This window comes from Carcharodon carcharias, chromosome 21, assembly GCF_017639515.1.
Source record: "Carcharodon carcharias isolate sCarCar2 chromosome 21, sCarCar2.pri, whole genome shotgun sequence".
NCBI classification, from domain to species: Eukaryota; Metazoa; Chordata; class Chondrichthyes; order Lamniformes; family Lamnidae; genus Carcharodon; species Carcharodon carcharias.
The window spans coordinates 34,015,466-34,034,049 of NC_054487.1; positions in this window are offsets into that span (position 1 = coordinate 34,015,466).

Sequence of the window (18,584 nt, forward strand, 5' to 3'; positions counted from 1 at the left end):
TATGATTTGTCCTTCATTTTGTTAATTTAGTTTAATTGTTTAACTCCAGAAAGAGTTACAATGCTATGATATGGAAAAGTACCAGCATTGTGCAAGTGAAAGACAGAGGGAACAGACCTCATAATACTTGACTAATGACCATTTCAGGTCATACTCCACCATAAGTTTCATGTCATTAGTGAATGTGCCCTCTAGGCAGAGTATCAAAGGTGCTATCATAAGTAAATCTGAATTTCCATAATTTGATTCCAGGCAGATTGTTCATTGAAAAATTAAAGATTAAAAAAACAGTGGTGCTGGAGCTGAACTCTAGGGGGAAAATTGTTGTTGGTCATATTTATTCTGAAGCATTGGCTCCAGGGCAGTAATATAAGTAAGCAGGTGGCCTTAAAGGTCTACCCGGAAAGCAAATTCCTCCATTTTATTCTTCTCTGCTCTCACACTACCCTACAGATTTGAGGAATATTACATTCCTGTCTGGGCTCACACACTACAGATTATGTTGGGTGGATCATCAATGCTGTTATGCATTTTGTGTCAGGCATATTGAATCCTATTGTCCCCTCATGGTTACCAGTCTTTTGCAAAATGGCTCTTCCACATCTTTGTCATTCAGAAGCAGTCGTAGAATTGGTGAAAAAAAATTGTGACAAAATTATGTTGCTAATTTACATTAATTTGTTCTATTTATGAGCATAGCCCTCTTTGAGATACCCAATATGTTCAATCTTTCCTGATCCTTTGAACCTTTCCTTACCATTCTCTGTCATGAAGAATGAACAGCAGATGCCCCTATAAAGCATATACCATTTCTGACCCTACAGAATGTCAACCAGATTGTTCTGGACCCCCTCTTAGTTGAGCATTTCTCAGCCACTTTTGAACTGTACAGTGACAGTCCACCTCAAATCTTCACCAATGTCGCCTTCATGATAATGACAAAGGTCTTTGAGAACAAATACAACCCATGTTCCTTATCACTGAATCAAGCTCACTAACAACTATCTGGTGATCTACATGCTGATGGTGGCAATGCTCTAAGATGGCTGAAATTATATGATGAGTCTGCATATATTCAATAATAAGAATAGTGTAAAACAACATTTTTTGAAGAGGTCACTAAAGTAGTGGAAAGGGTATTGCTTACAAAACTCAAACATAGTGTCCAACATTAGATGTGATTCTGTGATTGAACAACATCTGCCAAACAATCCTGATTGTGCTAAGAATTACACTGAAAACCAACTTAAGATTGTTAGTTAGGCTCACAGTCTGGCTCACTTAGGCATGCTAGAAGCCACATATATTCACACACAGAGTCCTGTTCTTTGCTGACAAGAGGAACATGTGCACATTGCATTTTTTTTTTCAGTTAAACAAAAGCTAAGGGAACAGTCATTCCCTGGTTCATTTCTCAGGGCAATGCCTTGACCAATCAGAGTTGACCTGCCCAGTTTGAATTTGAACAAAGCTGGGCAGTTAACTGTTCCATCCTGCATTCTCCACGGCAATGCCTCCACCAATCAGAGTTCACTTGCTAACCAATCAGCGCTCTTTTCTTATGCAGTATAAATTGCTTTCCCCTATTACTGCTGGAAAATGCTTGCAAGCTATCCTGATGAGTACAAGACAAAAAGCTTTGATAGCATGTCTCTTTTATCAGCAATGCTCAAGAGGGTAATGTCAATGGTTATTATTTGTATGGACTTCCAGAAGTCATTTGATAAAGTCCCTCATAAGAGACTGTTAGCGAAAATTGAAGCTCAAAGAATTGAAGGAAAATTATTTATTATTTAGAGAATATGGATAATGGGTATGATTGGCAGGATGTGACTAGTGGTGTGCCACAAAAATTGGTGTTGGGGCATCAACAATTGATTGTACTTATTAGCGATTTAAATAATGGGATAGAAAGCCACATATCCAAGTTTGCCGATGAAACAAAGCTAGGCAATTTATTTATTTTTTATTCATTCATGGATGTGGGCATCACTGGCTAGACCAGTATTTATTGCCCATCCCTAGTTGCCCTTGAGAAGATGGTGGTGAGCTGCCTTCTTGAACCACCACAGTCCATGTGCTGTAGGTACACCCACAGTACTGTTAGGGAGGGAGTTCTAGGATTTTGACCAAGCAACAGTGAAGGAACGGTGATATATTTCCAAGTCAGGAAGTAGGCAGTAGAGATGGAAACATAAAATTATGGGGAGATATTAATAGATTAATTGAATGGGAAAAACTGTGGAGTGGATTTCAATGTAGGCAAGTGTGAGGTCATGCACTTTGAACCTAAAATGGATAGATCAGGGTACTTTCTATATGGTAAACAGCTACAAACAGAGGAGGTTCAGGTCCAGTATATCGATAATTATAATGTCATGAACAGGTGCAGAAAATAATTTTAAAAGGTGAATGGAACATTGGCCTTTACACCTAGAGGACTAGAATACAAGGGAGTAGAAATTATGCTACAGCCATACAATTCTGGACACCACACCTGAAGAAAGATATATTGGCTTGGAGGGAATGCAGCTTAGGTTTACTAAAATAATACCTGGACTCCTAAGGCTAATTATGAGGGGAGATTATATAAACTAGGGTTGTATTCCCTGGAGTTTAGTAGGTTAAGGAGTGATTCCACACCCTGAGGTAAAAGAGATGGTAAATGAAGGTAATGTGTTTGATGTGGTGTTAATGAATTTCCAAAAGGCATTTGATAAAGTGTCACACAACAAATTTGTGAGCAAAGTTAGAGCTCATGGAATAAAAGGGACAGTAGCAACATGGATATGAAATTAGCCAAATGACAGGAAACAGAGTAGTGATCAATAGTTGTTTTTTTGGACTGGAGGAAGGATTATAGTCAGGTTCAGCAGGGGTCGGTGTTAGGATGCCTGGTCTTCTTGATATGTATTAATTACCTAGACTTTGGTGTATGAGGCATGATTTCAAAATTTGCAAATGATACAAAACTTGGAAGTATTGGTAACTGTGAGAAGGATGATGGAGAACTTCAAAGGGACATTGACAGGTTGGTGGAACGGGCAGGCAAACTGGTGGCAGATGAAATTTAATGCAAAGAAGTGTGAAGTGATTCATTTTAGTAGGAAGAATGAGGAAAGGCAATATAAATAAAGGGTACAATTCTAAAGGGGGTGCAGGAGCAGAGGAACCTGGCAGAGTAGGTAGCAGAGTGGTTTAAAAAAAAGCCTACAGGATCTAAAGCTTTCCAAACAGGGCATAGAATACCAAAGCAAGGAAGTAATGATAAACCTGTATAAATATTGGTTCAGCCTCAAGTGGAGTATTGAGTCCAGTTCTGGGCACCACACTTTAGGAAGGATATGATGGCATTAGAGAGAGTGCAGAATAGATCCACGAGAATGGTTCCAGGGATGAGAAACTTCAGTTATGAAGATTGATTGGAGAAGTGTGGCCTTTTCTTCTTGGAGAAGAGAAGGTTAAGAGGAGATTTGATAGCGGTGTTCAAAATCATGAAGGACCTGGGCAGAATTGATACAGAGAAACTGTCCTCATTGGTGAAAGGATCAAGAACCTGAGGACACCTATGTAAGGTGATTGTAAAGAGGCAATGTTGTCATGAGGAAAGTCTTTTTTATATAGCAAGTGGTCAAGATCGGGAATGCTCTGCCTGAGTGTAGTGGAGGCAGATTTAATCGTGGCTTTCAAAAGAGAATTGGTTCATTATCTGAAAGGGAAAACATGCAGGGTATTGGGAAAAGGCAGGAGAGTGGCACTAGGTGAGTTTTTCTTGTAGAGAGCTGGCATAGACATGACATGCTGAATGGACTCCCTCTGTGCTGTAGTAATTCTATGATTTGATCAAAGTGTTCAAGATCTTAAGAAGAATAGATAGGGTAAATTGAGAGAAACTATTTCTGATGGTTGGGCAGTCTTGTACTGGGGGGCATAGCCTAAAAATTAGTGTCAGGCCTTTCTGGAGTGAAATTAGGAAACACTCGAAACACAAAGAGTGAAACTCTCTTCCACAAATAGTAATTGATGCTAGGTCTGAGATAATAATTTTGTGAATAAAAATCTATTTAAGGGATATGGGGCAAAGCAGGTATGCGGAGTTGCAGATCAGCCATGATCTCAATGACTGGTGGAACAGGCTTGAGGAGACAAATGGCTTCCCCCAGTACATATTCCTCTGTTCCTACTGCAAATCCTGGAAAACATAAACTGTCTTAAAATATCTGTGGAGAGAGAAAAAGGTAATGTTCCAGGTCAATGTCCAACCTGGAAGATCTTAGAGAGGAACGCTTTCTAAGTTTTTTCCCAGAACCTGGGGAAAAACAGGAAAAGAAGAAGCAATGAGTGGGAAGGCAGCAGAGTGATTCAATGAGGAAAGGAAAGATGGTGTCAGGCAAAAGGTGTAAATGGTTTCTGAGAAATAGCAAGGTAGGAGGGAAACATAGAAAATCTGGCAAAGAGGAGAAAGCTGCAGTGTCTAGGGAATTTGGTGGAGAAACCTGTTTGCCATATACTGGTCAGGGATCCCAAGCCCAAGCACCAGCTCGCTCCCAGTTCTGATTAAAGGTCATCAACCTGCAGCCTTAGCTCTGCTTCTCTCTGCATAAATACTGCCTGACTTGCTGAATAATTAATAATAACTCACAGCCCTTTCATCTCTGAGGCTTGGGTTTGAAATTAACCCAGTCTGTTGAATGAAATTGTCTTTACTGTTTGTGAAGTCCTGAGATGAAATGTGTCTGGGCAATATTAATCCAGCTCACAAAGCTTGGTTGTGTGGAACACAAAAAGCAAAAACAGTTCTGTTGCAATAAGAATGTATGGCCCACCTGGATCTAGCTCATGATGTTTTGGTATGTCCTTTACTGTATAACTAGAGAAAAAAGTTGCTACACTCCCAAGTCCGGACTTGACATATATGGCAACAGTTGCCGCTTGAATCTTTGCTTATCAATGAAACAAAGCTAGTTAAAAGTTGTTGGCCAGAATGGAAATCTTAAACCTTAACTGAAAGGCTGATCACAGTGCAGGCTGCAGACACTGCACCATTCAGTTACAGATTATTGATTTGCAGCTATGCTCATGTCCATGCCAACATGTCTGATCTCACCTAAGTCATCCATCAGAAGCCACTCCAGGCACCCTCAGAGCAGCTGATCAAGAACACCATTGGGAAAAGCATGGTAACAGCTCACCTCCTTGCTTGACATTTAACAAGGAAAGGATGACTGCTGTACAATGGCGATGGAAATGAATGAGAGAAACAATTAGCAAATGTTTGGGATAAATTCTCCCCCACACCCTTAATATACTTGCAGTAGTAAACATTCTATTGGGCAATGTATTTCTGTAAACATTTGATTAAGGAAACAGTTCAGGCAGGTACATACAGAATATCACCTGATCACAAAATGGAAGACTCCACTTTACGCTAACCTGAAATGTTGCACTCTTAAAATATTTTTGGAGATTGAACTGGTAATCAGGAGGAACCAGTTGTACCAGTTTATAAATGGATTGAGTCATAAAAGTGAGATCAGAATTAATGGCACATTCTTTGCATACCTGCCAGAAACCCCCAAGAGTTACTTCATGTTTTACTTGAAGAGAGAGAGCAACTTCAACAGAGATCTCCTTGTGTTCTCTTTCTTTTACCTGGTTTTACCAATAGCTAACATAAATCTGTTGGAACTGATGACCTGCGAGTTCCCATTTCTGAAAGCAGGGCATCTAATTCCAATTTTTACATTTAGCGGAGGAAGAACTTGTATTTACACAGTGCCTTTCAGGACCTTCTGAGGCACTTTATAGTCAACAAAAGTGAAATGAAAGAAAAGGTAGATCAAACCCTTAAACATGGAATTAATTGTTTTATCAATAGAAAACATGGCAGCCAATTTGCACAAAGCATGCCTCACAAACAACATGAGAGACATGATCAGACAACCTAGTTTAGTGATATCGTTTGAGTGGTAAATATTGACCAACCGATCAGGAGAATGCATTGGCTCTTCTTCAAAATATTGCCCTCGTTTTTTTTATGTTCGCTTCAGAGGGTCAACCTTGGTTTAAAGTCTCATCTGAAAGATAGCACCTCCAAAAATGTAGCACTGTCTCAATACTGCACCTAGGGTGTTAGTTAGCTGTCGTATTCAAGTCACTGGAGAGAACTCAAACCCATAATCTTCTGACTTAGGGGCAAATAGTGCTACTGCTGAGCCACAGGTGATAGATATCAAAATAGCCAAGGCCAATTTTACTCACTGCTGCTCAATGTGTACAATTCAGGTGAGGTGGGTCATGTCACCATGCCAACAGTTCTCACCATCCTCCACTTTTACTTGCCTGAATTTGAGCACAGTAAGGCCACCTATCACAGAGGGTTTGGGGGGAAGAGGGAAGAGGTAACAGGGTACGTGAGAGGAGGTGCAGGAGGGGGGAGTGACAGAGGGGGAATGGGAGGTGGTGGTGATAGGGAGAAGTGGAAAGGGAAGCTGGGCGGGGAAGTGGGGTAGTCGGTGGGGGCAGAGAGAGAAGGGGTAGGGGAGGGGAGGTGGTGGCGGGGGGTAGGGGAGGGGAAGTGGTGGCGGGGGGAAGGGGAGGGGAAGTGGTGGCGGGGGGAAGGGGAGGGGAAGTGGTGGCGGGGGGTAGGGGAGGGGAAGTGGTGGCGGGGGGAAGGGGAGGGGAAGTGGTGGCGGGGGGAAGGGGAGGGGAAGTGTTGGCGGGGAATGGGGAGGGGAAGTGGTGGCGGGGGAAGTGGTGGCGGGGGAAGGGGAGGGGAAGTGGTGGCGGGGGGAAGGGGAGGGGAAGTGGTGGAGGGGGGAAGGGGAGGGGAAGTGGTGGCGGGGGGAAGGGGAGGGGAAGTGGTGGCAGGGGTAGGGGAGGGGAAGTGGTGGCGGGGGGAAGGGGAGGGGAAGTGGTGGCGGGGGGAAGGGGAGGGGAAGTGGTGGCGGGGGGAAGGGGAGGGGAAGTGGTGGAGGGGGGAAGGGGAGGGAAAGTGGTGGCGGGGGGAAGGGGAGGGGAAGTGGTGGCGGGGGGAAGGGGAGGGGAAGTGGTGGCGGGGGGAAGGGGAGGGGAAGTGGTGGCGGGGGGAAGGGGAGGGGAGGTGGTGGCGGGGGGAAGGGAGGGGAAGTGGTGGCGGGGGGTAGGGGAGGGGAAGTGGTGGCGGGGGGAAGGGGAGGGGAAGTGGTGGCGGGGGGAAGGGGAGGGGAGGTGGTGGCGGGGAAAAGGGAGAGGAAGTGGTGGCGGGGGGAAGGGGAGGGGAAGTGGTGGAGGGGGGAAGGGGAGGGGAAGTGGTGGCGGGGGAAGTGGTGGAGGGGGGAAGGGGAGGGGAAGTGGTGGCGGGGGAAGTGGTGGAGGGGGAGTGGTGGCGGGAGGAAGGGGAGGGGAAGTGGTGGCGGGAGGAAGGGGAGGGGAAGTGGTGGCGGGGGAAGGGGAGGGGAAGTGGTGGCGGGGGGAAGGGGAGGGGAGGTGGTGGCGGGGGGAAGGGGAGGGGAAGTGGTGGCGGGGGGTAGGGGAGGGGAAGTGGTGGCGGGGGGAAGGGGAGGGGAAGTGGTGGCGGGGGGTAGGGGAGGGGAAGTGGTGGCGGGGGGAAGGGGAGGGGAAGTGGTGGCGGGGGGTAGGGGAGGGGAAGTGGTGGCGGGGGGTAGGGGAGGGGAAGTGGTGGCGGGGGGTAGGGGAGGGGAAGTGGTGGCGGGGGGTAGGGGAGGGGAAGTGGTGGCGGGGGGAAGGGGAGGGGAGGTGGTGGCGGGGGGAAGGGGAGGGGAGGTGGTGGCGGGGGGAAGGGGAGGGGAAGTGGTGGCGGGGGGTAGGGGAGGGGAAGTGGTGGCGGGGGGTAGGGGAGGGGAAGTGGTGGCGGGGGGTAGGGGAGGGGAAGTGGTGGCGGGGGGAAGGGGAGAGGAAGTGGTGGCGGGGGGAAGGGGAGGGGAAGTGGTGGCGGGGGGTAGGGGAGGGGAAGTGGTGGCGGGGGGTAGGGGAGGGGAAGTGGTGGCGGGGGGAAGGGGAGGGGAAGTGGTGGCGGGGAAAGGGGAGGGGAAGTGGTGGCGGGGGAAGTGCTGGAGGGGGGATGGGGAGGGGAAGTGGTGGCGGGGGGAAGGGGAGGGGAGGTGGTGGCGGGGGAAGGAGAGGGGAAGTGGTGGCGGGGGGTAGGGGAGGGGAAGTGGTGGCGGGGGGAAGGGGAGGGGAAGTGGTGGCGGGGGGTAGGGGAGGGGAAGTGGTGGCGGGGGGAAGGGGAGGGTAGGTGGTGGCGGGGGGAAGGGGAGGGGAGGTGGTGGCAGGGAAAGGGGAGAGGAAGTGGTGGCGGGGGAAGTGGTGGAGGGGGGGAAGGGGAAGGGAGGTGGTGGCGGGGGGAAGGGGAGGGGAAGTGGTGGCGGGGGAAGGGGAGGGGAAGTGGTGGCGGGGGGTAGGGGAGGGGAAGTGGTGGCGGGGGGTAGGGGAGGGGAAGTGGTGGCGGGGGGAAGGGGAGGGAAAGTGGTGGCGGGGGGAAGGGGAGGGGAAGTGGTGGCGGGGGGAAGGGGAGGGGAAGTGGTGGCGGGGGGAAGGGAAGGGGAAGTGGTGGCGGGAAATGGGGAGGGGAAGTGGTGGCGGGGGAAGTGGTGGCGGGGGGAAGGGGAGGGGAAGTGGTGGCGGGGGGAAGGGGAGGGGAAGTGGTGGCGGGGGGTAGGGGAGGGGAAGTGGTGGCGGGGGGTAGGGGAGGGGAAGTGGTGGCAGGGATAGGGGAGGGGAAGTGGTGGCAGGGGGTAGGGGAGGGGAAGTGGTGGCGGGGGGAAGGGGAGGGGAAGCGGTGGCGGGGAATGGGGAGGGGAAGTGGTGGCGGGGGGAAGGGGAGGGGAAGTGGTGGCGGGGGGAAGGGGAGGGGAAGTGGTGGCGGGAGGAAGGGGAGGGGAAGTGGTGGCGGGGGGAAGGGGAGGGGAAGTGGTGGCGGGGGGAAGGGGAGGGGAAGTGGTGGCGGGGGGAAGGGGAGGGGAAGTGGTGGCGGGGGGAAGGGGAGGGGAGGTGGTGGCGGGGGGAAGGGGAGGGGAAGTGGTGGCGGGGGGAAGGGGAGGGGAAGTGGTGGCGGGGGGAAGTGGAGGGGAAGGTGGTGGCGGGGGGAAGGGGAGGGGAAGTGGTGGCAGGGGTAGGCGAGGGGAAGTGGTGGCGGGGGGAAGGGGAGTGGAAGTGGTGGCGGGGGAAGTGGTGGAGGGGGGAAGGGGAAGGGAAGTGGTGGCGGGGGGAAGGGGAGGGGAGGTGGTGGCAGGGAAAGGGGAGAGGAACTGGTGGCGGGGGAAGTGGTGGAGGGGGGAAGGGGAGGGGAAGTGGTGGCGGGGGGAAGGGGAGGGGAAGTGGTGGCGGGGGGAAGGGGAGGGGAAGTGGTGGCGGGGGAAGGGGAGGGTAAGTGGTGGCGGGGGGAATGGGAGGGGAGGTGGTGGCGGGGAAAGGGGAGGGGTAGTGGTGGCGGGGGAAGTGGTGGCGGGGGAAGTGGTGGAGGGGGGAAGGGGAGGGGCGAACAGGGAGGGGTGGGGTGGAGGGGAAGTGGTAGAGGGGGGAAGGAGAGGGGGATGAGAGTGGGGGTTGGTGGAGGGAGGGAGAGGGGGTTGGTGGGGGGGAGGTGGAGGGAAAGAGGGAGATGGAGTCGGGGAGGGGGAGCAGACAGGATAGAGGGGAGAGGGAGGGTGATGGGGCAGAGAGCTAAAGGGGGAGAGAGAGTTGGAGATGGAAGAGGTCTGGGCAGGTGGATAGGGGAGGGGAAAGGCGGATGTGATGGGGGGTGCAGGGTGGACAGGGGAGGGGAAAACAGGGAGGGGTGGGGTGGAGGGGCAGGGTGGATGGGGGAGGGGGGTTGTGGACTGGGGAAAAGGGTGACATACATGGAAGGGGAGAGGTGACTGGGAAGGGGTGAGGGGGAGGGGCTGGGCAGGGGGATCACTACCTGCACCCCGATCCCACACAGAGTTAAAATAGATCCTTCAATGTTTTAACTCATTTGATTATAAAAGAATGGTAAAAGAATTAATATTTAACCCAACCACCTAATGCATTACAAGCTTGTTAACTGAAACTCTGTTATAAACATCAACAGTAAATCAGTTCCAGTGAGAAAATGTTTCATTACAAACATAAAACATATAACGGTTCAGAGGTTTTATCCTTCCTTTGTACATCAGCTCCTTTTGGTCAGTAATTTTATCCCCTTCTGCTTCCTGAGCTGGCAAGTCTGCAGCCATACAGCCATCCTTCAGGCTGCTGGCAATGCCCGCAGTCAGCAGGAGAGAAGCCCATCTCAGACCACCACTGCACAGCCCAGAAACTAACTCTCGCAGGGGGGAGCACAAAGATGTGGCTGCCCTCTGACCCCTCGCTCACTTGGCCATTTTGTTCCTTTAATCCAGACAGTAAGCATCAGCAGGTTATTCGTCTGTGGAAAGCATCAAAGCTTTGTTTAGTCAGACTTTCAACTCCACACAAGGCCAGGCATTGGACCAGGATCTTTCCGGGTCTGTATAAAATAGGAAAGACTAATCGAGTTATCGCAGAAGGCGCTCTGTCATGTTTTATGAGTGAGTTGTCATTCAGATTGACAAGTCTTATTGTCTTTATTTAATTGGTGAGTTTCAGTGTAACCTGTTTCTGTTGTTTCACTTCAGAAGCTAAAGTAAACACAGCTCTATTCATACCACCATGTTGTTTCAGTGTTTCACTTATTGAAATTTCAGTGCTGATAATGCCCATAGCTTGGCAACTAATGTGACCTCAGGCCGATGGTATTACAATACTATCTAAGCTTATAGAAGCTCTCCAAGCTGTTTATAACCTCATTTCACATCTGATCCAGACATAAAGTCTATATTTAAGCATTCAGACCAACAATTCCCGCCTGTGAACTGGGTCTGCTGTTGTGTCAAAGTGTTGACACCTACAATGATTCAACTTTTTTGAACTTCATTATTTTCCTTCCCTTGATGTCCCATCCAATTTTCCTTCTCCTTTCCTGAATGTTTTCATTCCTGTTGGGAAACAGTTCCACAGACACCCATTCCCTTCCAGTATGTCCCCAAATGTCCATTCTTTCACAGGATGATTCAGCACAGAAGGAGGCCATCGGGTCCATTATACCTTTCCCAGCTCTGTGAAAGAGCTATCCAATTAGGCCCACTCCCTGCTCTTGCCCCATGGCCCTATACTTTTCCCTAGTTGAAGTATTTATCCAATTCCCTTTTAGTAGTTATTATTAAATCTGCTGCTACCACTTTTTCAGATGGTGCATTCCAGATCACAAACAACTCACTGAGTAATTAAATATTTTCTCACGTGGCCTTTGGTTCTTTTGCCAATCACCTTAAATCTGTGTCCTCTGTTTATCACCTCTTCTGTCTCTGTTTCTCTTTATTAACCCTATCAAAACCCTTCATGGTTTTGAGCACCTCGAAATCTCCCCATAACTTTCATACTCTAAGGAAAACAACCCAGCTTCTCCGGTCTCCACATAACTAAAGTCCTTCATTCCTAGTACCATTCTAGTAAAACTCCTCTGTACCCTGTCTAACATCCTTTCTTAAATGAGGTGCCCTGAACTGGCCAACAATATTCCTGCTGAGTCCTAAGCAGTGTTTATACAGCTTTACCATAACGTCCTTGCTATTGTATTGCATTCCTCTATTTATAAAACCAAGGATCCCATTGCCTTTTTAACAGCCTTCCCAATTTGTCCTGCTACATTTAAAACTGGTGTATGTACATCCCAATCAATTCAATTTTAAGTCTATGCAGCGAGTATCAAATGTTAATCAACATGAATGGAGAAAGTGATAAATATTCGCAATGATAAGTCACCCAATACCCGCAGGAGTGCATTCCAGTAGCAGCGTCTAGAAGTGGGATTACTCCCTGGTGTTCTCCTTCCTTAGTTCAGGGACACTATTTTCTTTGACAGCACCTTCCAAACCCACGATCTCTACCACCTACAAGGACAAGGGCAACAAGATTATGGGAACACCAGTGCCAGCCGGTGGTTCACACCCGCGTGAGTCATAAGGTTGTGCGTTTCAGCCCCTCTCCAGCGACTTCAGCACAAGATCTAGGCTAATACTTCACTGTAGTACTGTGGGAGTGCTGCATTGCCAGAGACACCGTCTTTCAGCTGAGATATTAAACTGAGGACCCATCTGACCTCTTAGATGAATGCAAAAGATCTCATGTCACTATTCAAAGAAGAAGAAGAGGGGAATTCTTTCTAATGGTCTGGTCAATATTTATCATTCAAATAACATCACTAAAACAAATTGTCACATTACTCCCTGTGGAAACTTGCTATGTGCAAATTGGCTGCTGTGCTTCCATCAGTACAAAAGTGACTATACTTCAAAAGCACTTCACTGACTGCAAATTGTCTTGAGGTTGTGAATGGCGCCATTTAAATGCAAGTGGTTCTTTCATTAAGAACTCTTATACATTAGCTACTGTCAGTATGCTGTCTCAAATATCTTTAGTGTATTTTGTGAAGTGAACCCTCAGTATAGTTCATTCAGTGGCCCAGATCATTAAATTATATTTTGTTGGAACACAAGTTAAGAAACTTCTCCTTTATTGATATTTAACCAGGGAATAGAAATTAATGTCAAACAGGTTCTTTGTTCAGGACATAACTACAGTCAGTTATAATTTCTACCATTAACAAGGAGGGTTAGTTATTTCTACACTTCACTTTGTGGAAAGTCTCCTAGGCAAGAGTTAGGACATGGTGGTAATTACTTTGTGGTTGAAACAGGTTTCAGCCATTCCAAAAGTTCACATACCTGTTTATTCATGACGAATGGATGAAATAACTGCAGTAAGAGGCTCTTATATTGCAGCATCAGTTTCAGGAGAGTGGTATATACCCGTCTCCCCGTGCAGGTTTCAGGAGAGTATATTCCACTCTCCTGAAACCCGCACAGGGAGACAGGTATATTCCACTCTCCTGAAACCCGCACAGGGAGACAGGTATATTCCACTCTCCTGAAACCCGCACAGGGAGACGGGTATATTCCACTCTCCTGAAACCCGCACAGGGAGACGGGTATATTCCACTTTCCTGTAACCCGCACAGGGAGACGGGCATATACACGTCTCCATGTGTGCGTTTGAGGAGAATGGCATATACCTCTCTTCCAGGACCATGCTTCCATTTTACATTGTTACCTGATAACAGATGGAAGTAGGATGATTGGATCTGACAGCAGTTTATAAAAAAAATGAGGTCTCTGCTGTCACTGGAGTTAAATGAATTGGTCAGGTTATTATTCTAACTGCACCCGACATAGAATCATAGAACAGCTACAGCACAAAAGGAGGCTCTTTGGTACATTATGTCTATGCTGGCCCTTGGAAGGAGCAATTTACCTTGTGCCACTCCCCTTGGTTTCCACTTAGCCCTGCATATTTTTCCTTTTCAGGCTTTCAAAAGGCAATTGGTTTGTAATCTGAATGGAACCTGGCTCCACCACACACCCAGTCAGTGCATTCCAAATCCTAACCACTCGCTGAACAAAAAAGTTTTTCCTCATGTTAGCATTGATTCTTTTGGCAATTACCTTAAACCTGTGTCTTTCATTCTTGATATTTCTACCAACTGGCACTGATTCCTACCTCTTATGTCCAGACCCCTCATGATTTTGAATACCACACTCAAATTTCCTCTCAACCTTCTCTTCCCCAAGGAGAACAGTCCTAACTTCTCCAATCTATCCACCTAATTGAAGTTCCTCATCCCTGGAACCACTCTCTATAATGCTTTCGCATTTTTCCTAAGGTGTGGCATTCAGAGCTGGATGCAGTACTCCAGATGAGGCTGAAAGAGCAGGTTATCATACCTCCCTTGCCTTCGTATTTTATGCTCATATTGATCGAGCCCATGATGCCATATGCTCTTTCAACTTATCCTTCCATCTTCAATGATTTATGGACAAAAACACCCGGACCTGCCTGCTCCTGTGCCCCTTTAGAATTGGACCCTTCATTTTCTATTCTCTCTCTGTGCTCTTCCTACCAAAATAAGAGAATTGCTTCTGTTCTTTAACTACAAGCCATGGCAGGGCAGAAAGAACAGTCGGAACAATTACACATGGACTTTCATCACAATGTCATTTATTTCAAGAGGTTGATGAGATGGAGAGGCTGAATGACCTGAACTGGTCTTCTGTCTCTCCAGTAGCTCAATGGGAATCTGTTATGCACAGAATAGGAAAATATCAGACTTTTTCACAGCTATATTTCCTTCCTCAGTGACTGTCTCCGTCTCCAACTTACCCCACGTGGATTTCAACTGAAGTTCCATCCCTCATGTTTCGAACCCACACAGGATGACAGGTATCTCCGGGACATAAAACGTTTCTCGGACTGCTGTTCTCGTCACATCCTGAGATCCACACTCAGTGCCATGCGCCGCCATATGAACACACTCGACCTCTCCCTCCAGCAGCACCGCCATACCCTTTTTCAAAGCTGCGCGTGCCCCCAGTTTCATTTTATTCTTCGTCTCATCCGGCGCTTCAACAAGAAACTTTGTCTCTTTCTTTCAGGTGCAAAAGAACGCAAGCTCCAACAATTCATTGACACCAACACCCATCCAGGACCCTCCACCCCTGCCTGCCCCTCTGTCCCCATCCTGTCTTCCAATCCCAGCCCCAGCCGTGTATTCACCATACCCGCTGACCTTCCCCTCTCCGATGCTGAACGTTCAGTGCTCAGCAAAGGACTTAATTTCATACCCTTACGCCCTCATCTCAATGAATTTCAGGCTCGGCATGATGCTGAACTCTTCTTCCGCCGCCTTCATCTCTGGGCTCACTTCTTTGGGCAGGAGTCCTCTCCCTGTTCAACGGATCCTTTTACCCACCACCAATATTCTCCCTTCACCTGGACCCCTCCCTCTGGATTCTTACCTTCTCTTGATCTTTTATTGAGAACTGTCGGCGTGACATTAGTCGTCTCAATTTCTCTGCTCCTCTCACCCATTCTAACCTGTTTCTCTCTGAACTCTGTTCTCTCAGGTCCAACCCTGACATTGTCATCAAACCCGCTGACAAGGGTGGTGCTGTTGTTGTCTGGCGCACTGACCTCTACCTCGCAGAGGCTGAGTGTCAACTCGTAGACACTTCCTCCTACCTCTCCCTGGACCATGACCCCACCACTGAACATCAAGCCATTGTTTCCAGGACTGTCACTGACCTCATCTCCTCTGGAGATGTTCCTTCCACAGCTTCCAACCTGATAGTCTCCCAACCTCGGATGGCCTGCTTCTACCTCCTACCCAAAATCCACAAACAGGACAGTCCTGGCAGACCGATCATGTCAGACTGTTCCTGCCCCATGGAACTCATTTCTTGCTATCTTGACTCCATTCTCTCTCCCCTTGTCCAGTCCCTTCCCACCTACGTCCGTGATTCCTCTGACGTCATATCAACAATTTCCAATTCCCTAGCCCCAACCGCCTTCTCTTCACCATGGACGTCCAATCCCTCTACACCTCCATCCCCCACCAGGATGGTCTGATGGCTCTTCACTTCTTCCTCGAACAGAGGCCCAAACAATCCCCATCCACCACTACTCTCCTCCATCTGGCTGAACTTGTTCTCACACTGAACAATTTCTCCTTAAACTCCTCTCACTTCCTCCAAATAAAAGGTGTGGCTATTGGTACCCGCATGGGCCCCAGCTATACCTGTCTCTTTATAGGGTATGTGGAACATTCCTTGTTGCAGTCCTACTCCGGCCCCCTTCCACAGCTCTTTCTCCGGTACATCGATGATTACTTCGGTGCTGCTTCATGCTCTTGTCTGGACCTGGAAAAATTTATTAATTTTGCATCCAATTTCCACCCCTCCATCATTTCACACGGTCCATCTCTGACACTTCCCTTCCCTTCCTTGACCTCTCTGTCTCAATTTTTGGTGATAGACTGTCCACCAATATCCATTACAAGCCTACCGAGTCCCACAGCTACCTCGAGTACAGCTCCTCACACCCCACTTCCTGTAAGGACTCCATCCCATTCTCTCAGTTCCTTCGCCTCCGTCGCATCTGTTCTGATGATGCTACTTTCAAAAACAGTTCCTCTGACATGTCCTCCTTCTTCCTTAACCGAGGTTTTCCACCCATGGTGGTTGACAGGGCCCTCAACTGTGTTTGGCCCATCTCCTGTGCATCCGCCCTCACACGTTCCTCTCCCTCCCAGAACCATGATAGGGTCCCCCTTATCCTCACTTATCACCCCACCACCTCCACATTCAAAGGATCATCCTCCACCATTTCCGCCAACTCCAGCATGATGCCACCACCAAACACATCTTCCCTTCACCTCCCCCCCCCGGCAGCATTCCGTAGGGATTGTTCCCTCCGTGACACCCTGGTCCACTCCTCCATCATCCCCGACACCTCAACCCCCTCCTATGGCACCTTACCAAGCAACCGCAGAAGATGCAACACCTGCCCCTTTACTTCCCCTCTCTTCACCATCCAAGGGCCCAAACACTCCTTTCAAGTGAAGCAGCATTTCACTTGCACTTCCCTCAACTTAGTCTACTGTGTTCGTTGCTCCCAATGCGGTTTCCTTTACATTGGAGAGACCAAACGCAGACTGGGTGACCGCTTTGCAGAACACCTTTGGTCTGTCCGCAAGCATTACCCAAACCTCCCTGTCACTTGTCATTTCAACACTCCACCCTGCTCTCTTGCCCACATGTCCGTCTTTGGCTTGCTGCATTGTTCCAGTGAAGCTCAACGCAAACTGGAGGAACAGCACCTCATCTTCTGACTAGGCACTTTACAGCCTTCCGGACTGAATATCGAGTTCAACAATTTTAGATCATGAGCTCTCTCCTCCATCCCCACCCCCTTTCCAATTTTCCCCCTCCTTTTTGTTTTTTCAAATAATTTATATAGATTTTTCTTTTCCCACCTATTTCCATTATTTTTAAATATATTTCTCTATCTCTACCTTTTTATCTCTACCTTTTAGCCTTTTTTGATTCCTTCACCCCACCCCACCCCCACTAAGGCTATCTGTACCTTGCTCATCCTGCTTTCTACCCTTAATTAGCACATTCCTTTAGATTATATCACCACCTTTAACTCCTCTTTGTCCTTTTGTCTGTGACATCTTTTGGTTATCTCCACCTATCACTGGCCCTTTATCCAGCTGTTCTTGTCTCCCCCCCACCTTAAACCAGCTTATATTTCACCCCTTTCTATTTTTCCTTAGTTCTGTTCAAGAGTCATGTGGACTCGAAACGTTAACTGTGCTCTTCTCCACAGATGCTGCCAGACCTGCTGAGTTTTTCCAGGTATTTTTGTTTTTGTAAAGTATCAGGCTTGTTTGTTGCTGTGTTGAATTAATTGCTTTCGGTTCAGGTGGCAGTCAGAGTGCTACAATTTAACTCAGTGCTTCTGAGTTGAAGGCAGAGAAATTCCGCCAGAGTTTCTAATCAACATGTGGATGTCAGATCAGATAGAATTAGGTTCAGACGCAATGCTCTCATGGTCCAAAAAGTCTGCTTAGATTGAACATTAAGTCTTGTATGTTAATCAATTCTTCTTAGGTGAGGTATTGGTGGAAACCGTAACCCTGAGACCAGACCCCAGAAAAGAGCCCACACCCACAAGGGAGGAGATGTAGAAATATTGTTACAGTGCACCCCCCCCCCCCCCCCACCCCCCACCACCAGCGCCCCCACCCTGGGGGTACCATAAACTGAAATAACCAAATTTACTAAATTACCCCTAAATCAAGAAATTAGCAAGAAGTTTCCACATTTTTAACTTTTACTTTAACACAAGATTAGAAGCAAAGCAAATTAAACATGAATTAATAGGCAAATGATATTTCCAGGTAGAGAGCTAAATTTCACTTTAAATAATCGACACAACAAAAAAAAGGCTCACGCAACCAACAAGCATCCAATCATTCCTCGCAGACATCTGGCATTATTTAGCTACACTGTTCCACAATGTGCTGTTCTTTACTCACACAGGGTAGGTCAGCAGTCCTATCCAACAACTTCTTTCACCTTTGAGTTTCACAGGTACGATTATCACCATCAAGGCACACTTCTACAAACTCTCTCTCTCTCTCTCTCAAGTCACAACAGTTCTGATGGTAGCTTTCCAGAGTTTCTTTTCAACTGACCAACCAATAAAACCCCAGCTCATGGTTTGGCCACTTCTGGGAAAATACTTGGCTCCTTCGTGTCTCGGAACTATTCACACAGCTTTCCAAGTTTTAGATCTTTTTAGTCAACTCACACAGTACCTCCGAGAGCTGTTGTCTTCTTTTCTGACAAACAGAAAAACTGATTTGCTTCTTCTCTTCACAAGAAGTCTGTGTTCCTCTTTCTGTCTCTGTCTGCATCTGTTGCACTGATTGCCTACACCTTCCAGCTCCCCTGCTTGTAGCTTTCCTTTGTTTCTGCAGCTCTCCTTCATGAACTGTCAGCTACATGGCTTCTTTCTTAACTTCCTTCCTGATGGTATTTCTTCCAGGTCAAGGGTAGCCAGTTACATGGACCAGTATTTCTTATAATCCAAGAAAATTATAATTGATCCGGTTTCAATATTCAAACTCCTTAAAGTCCTTT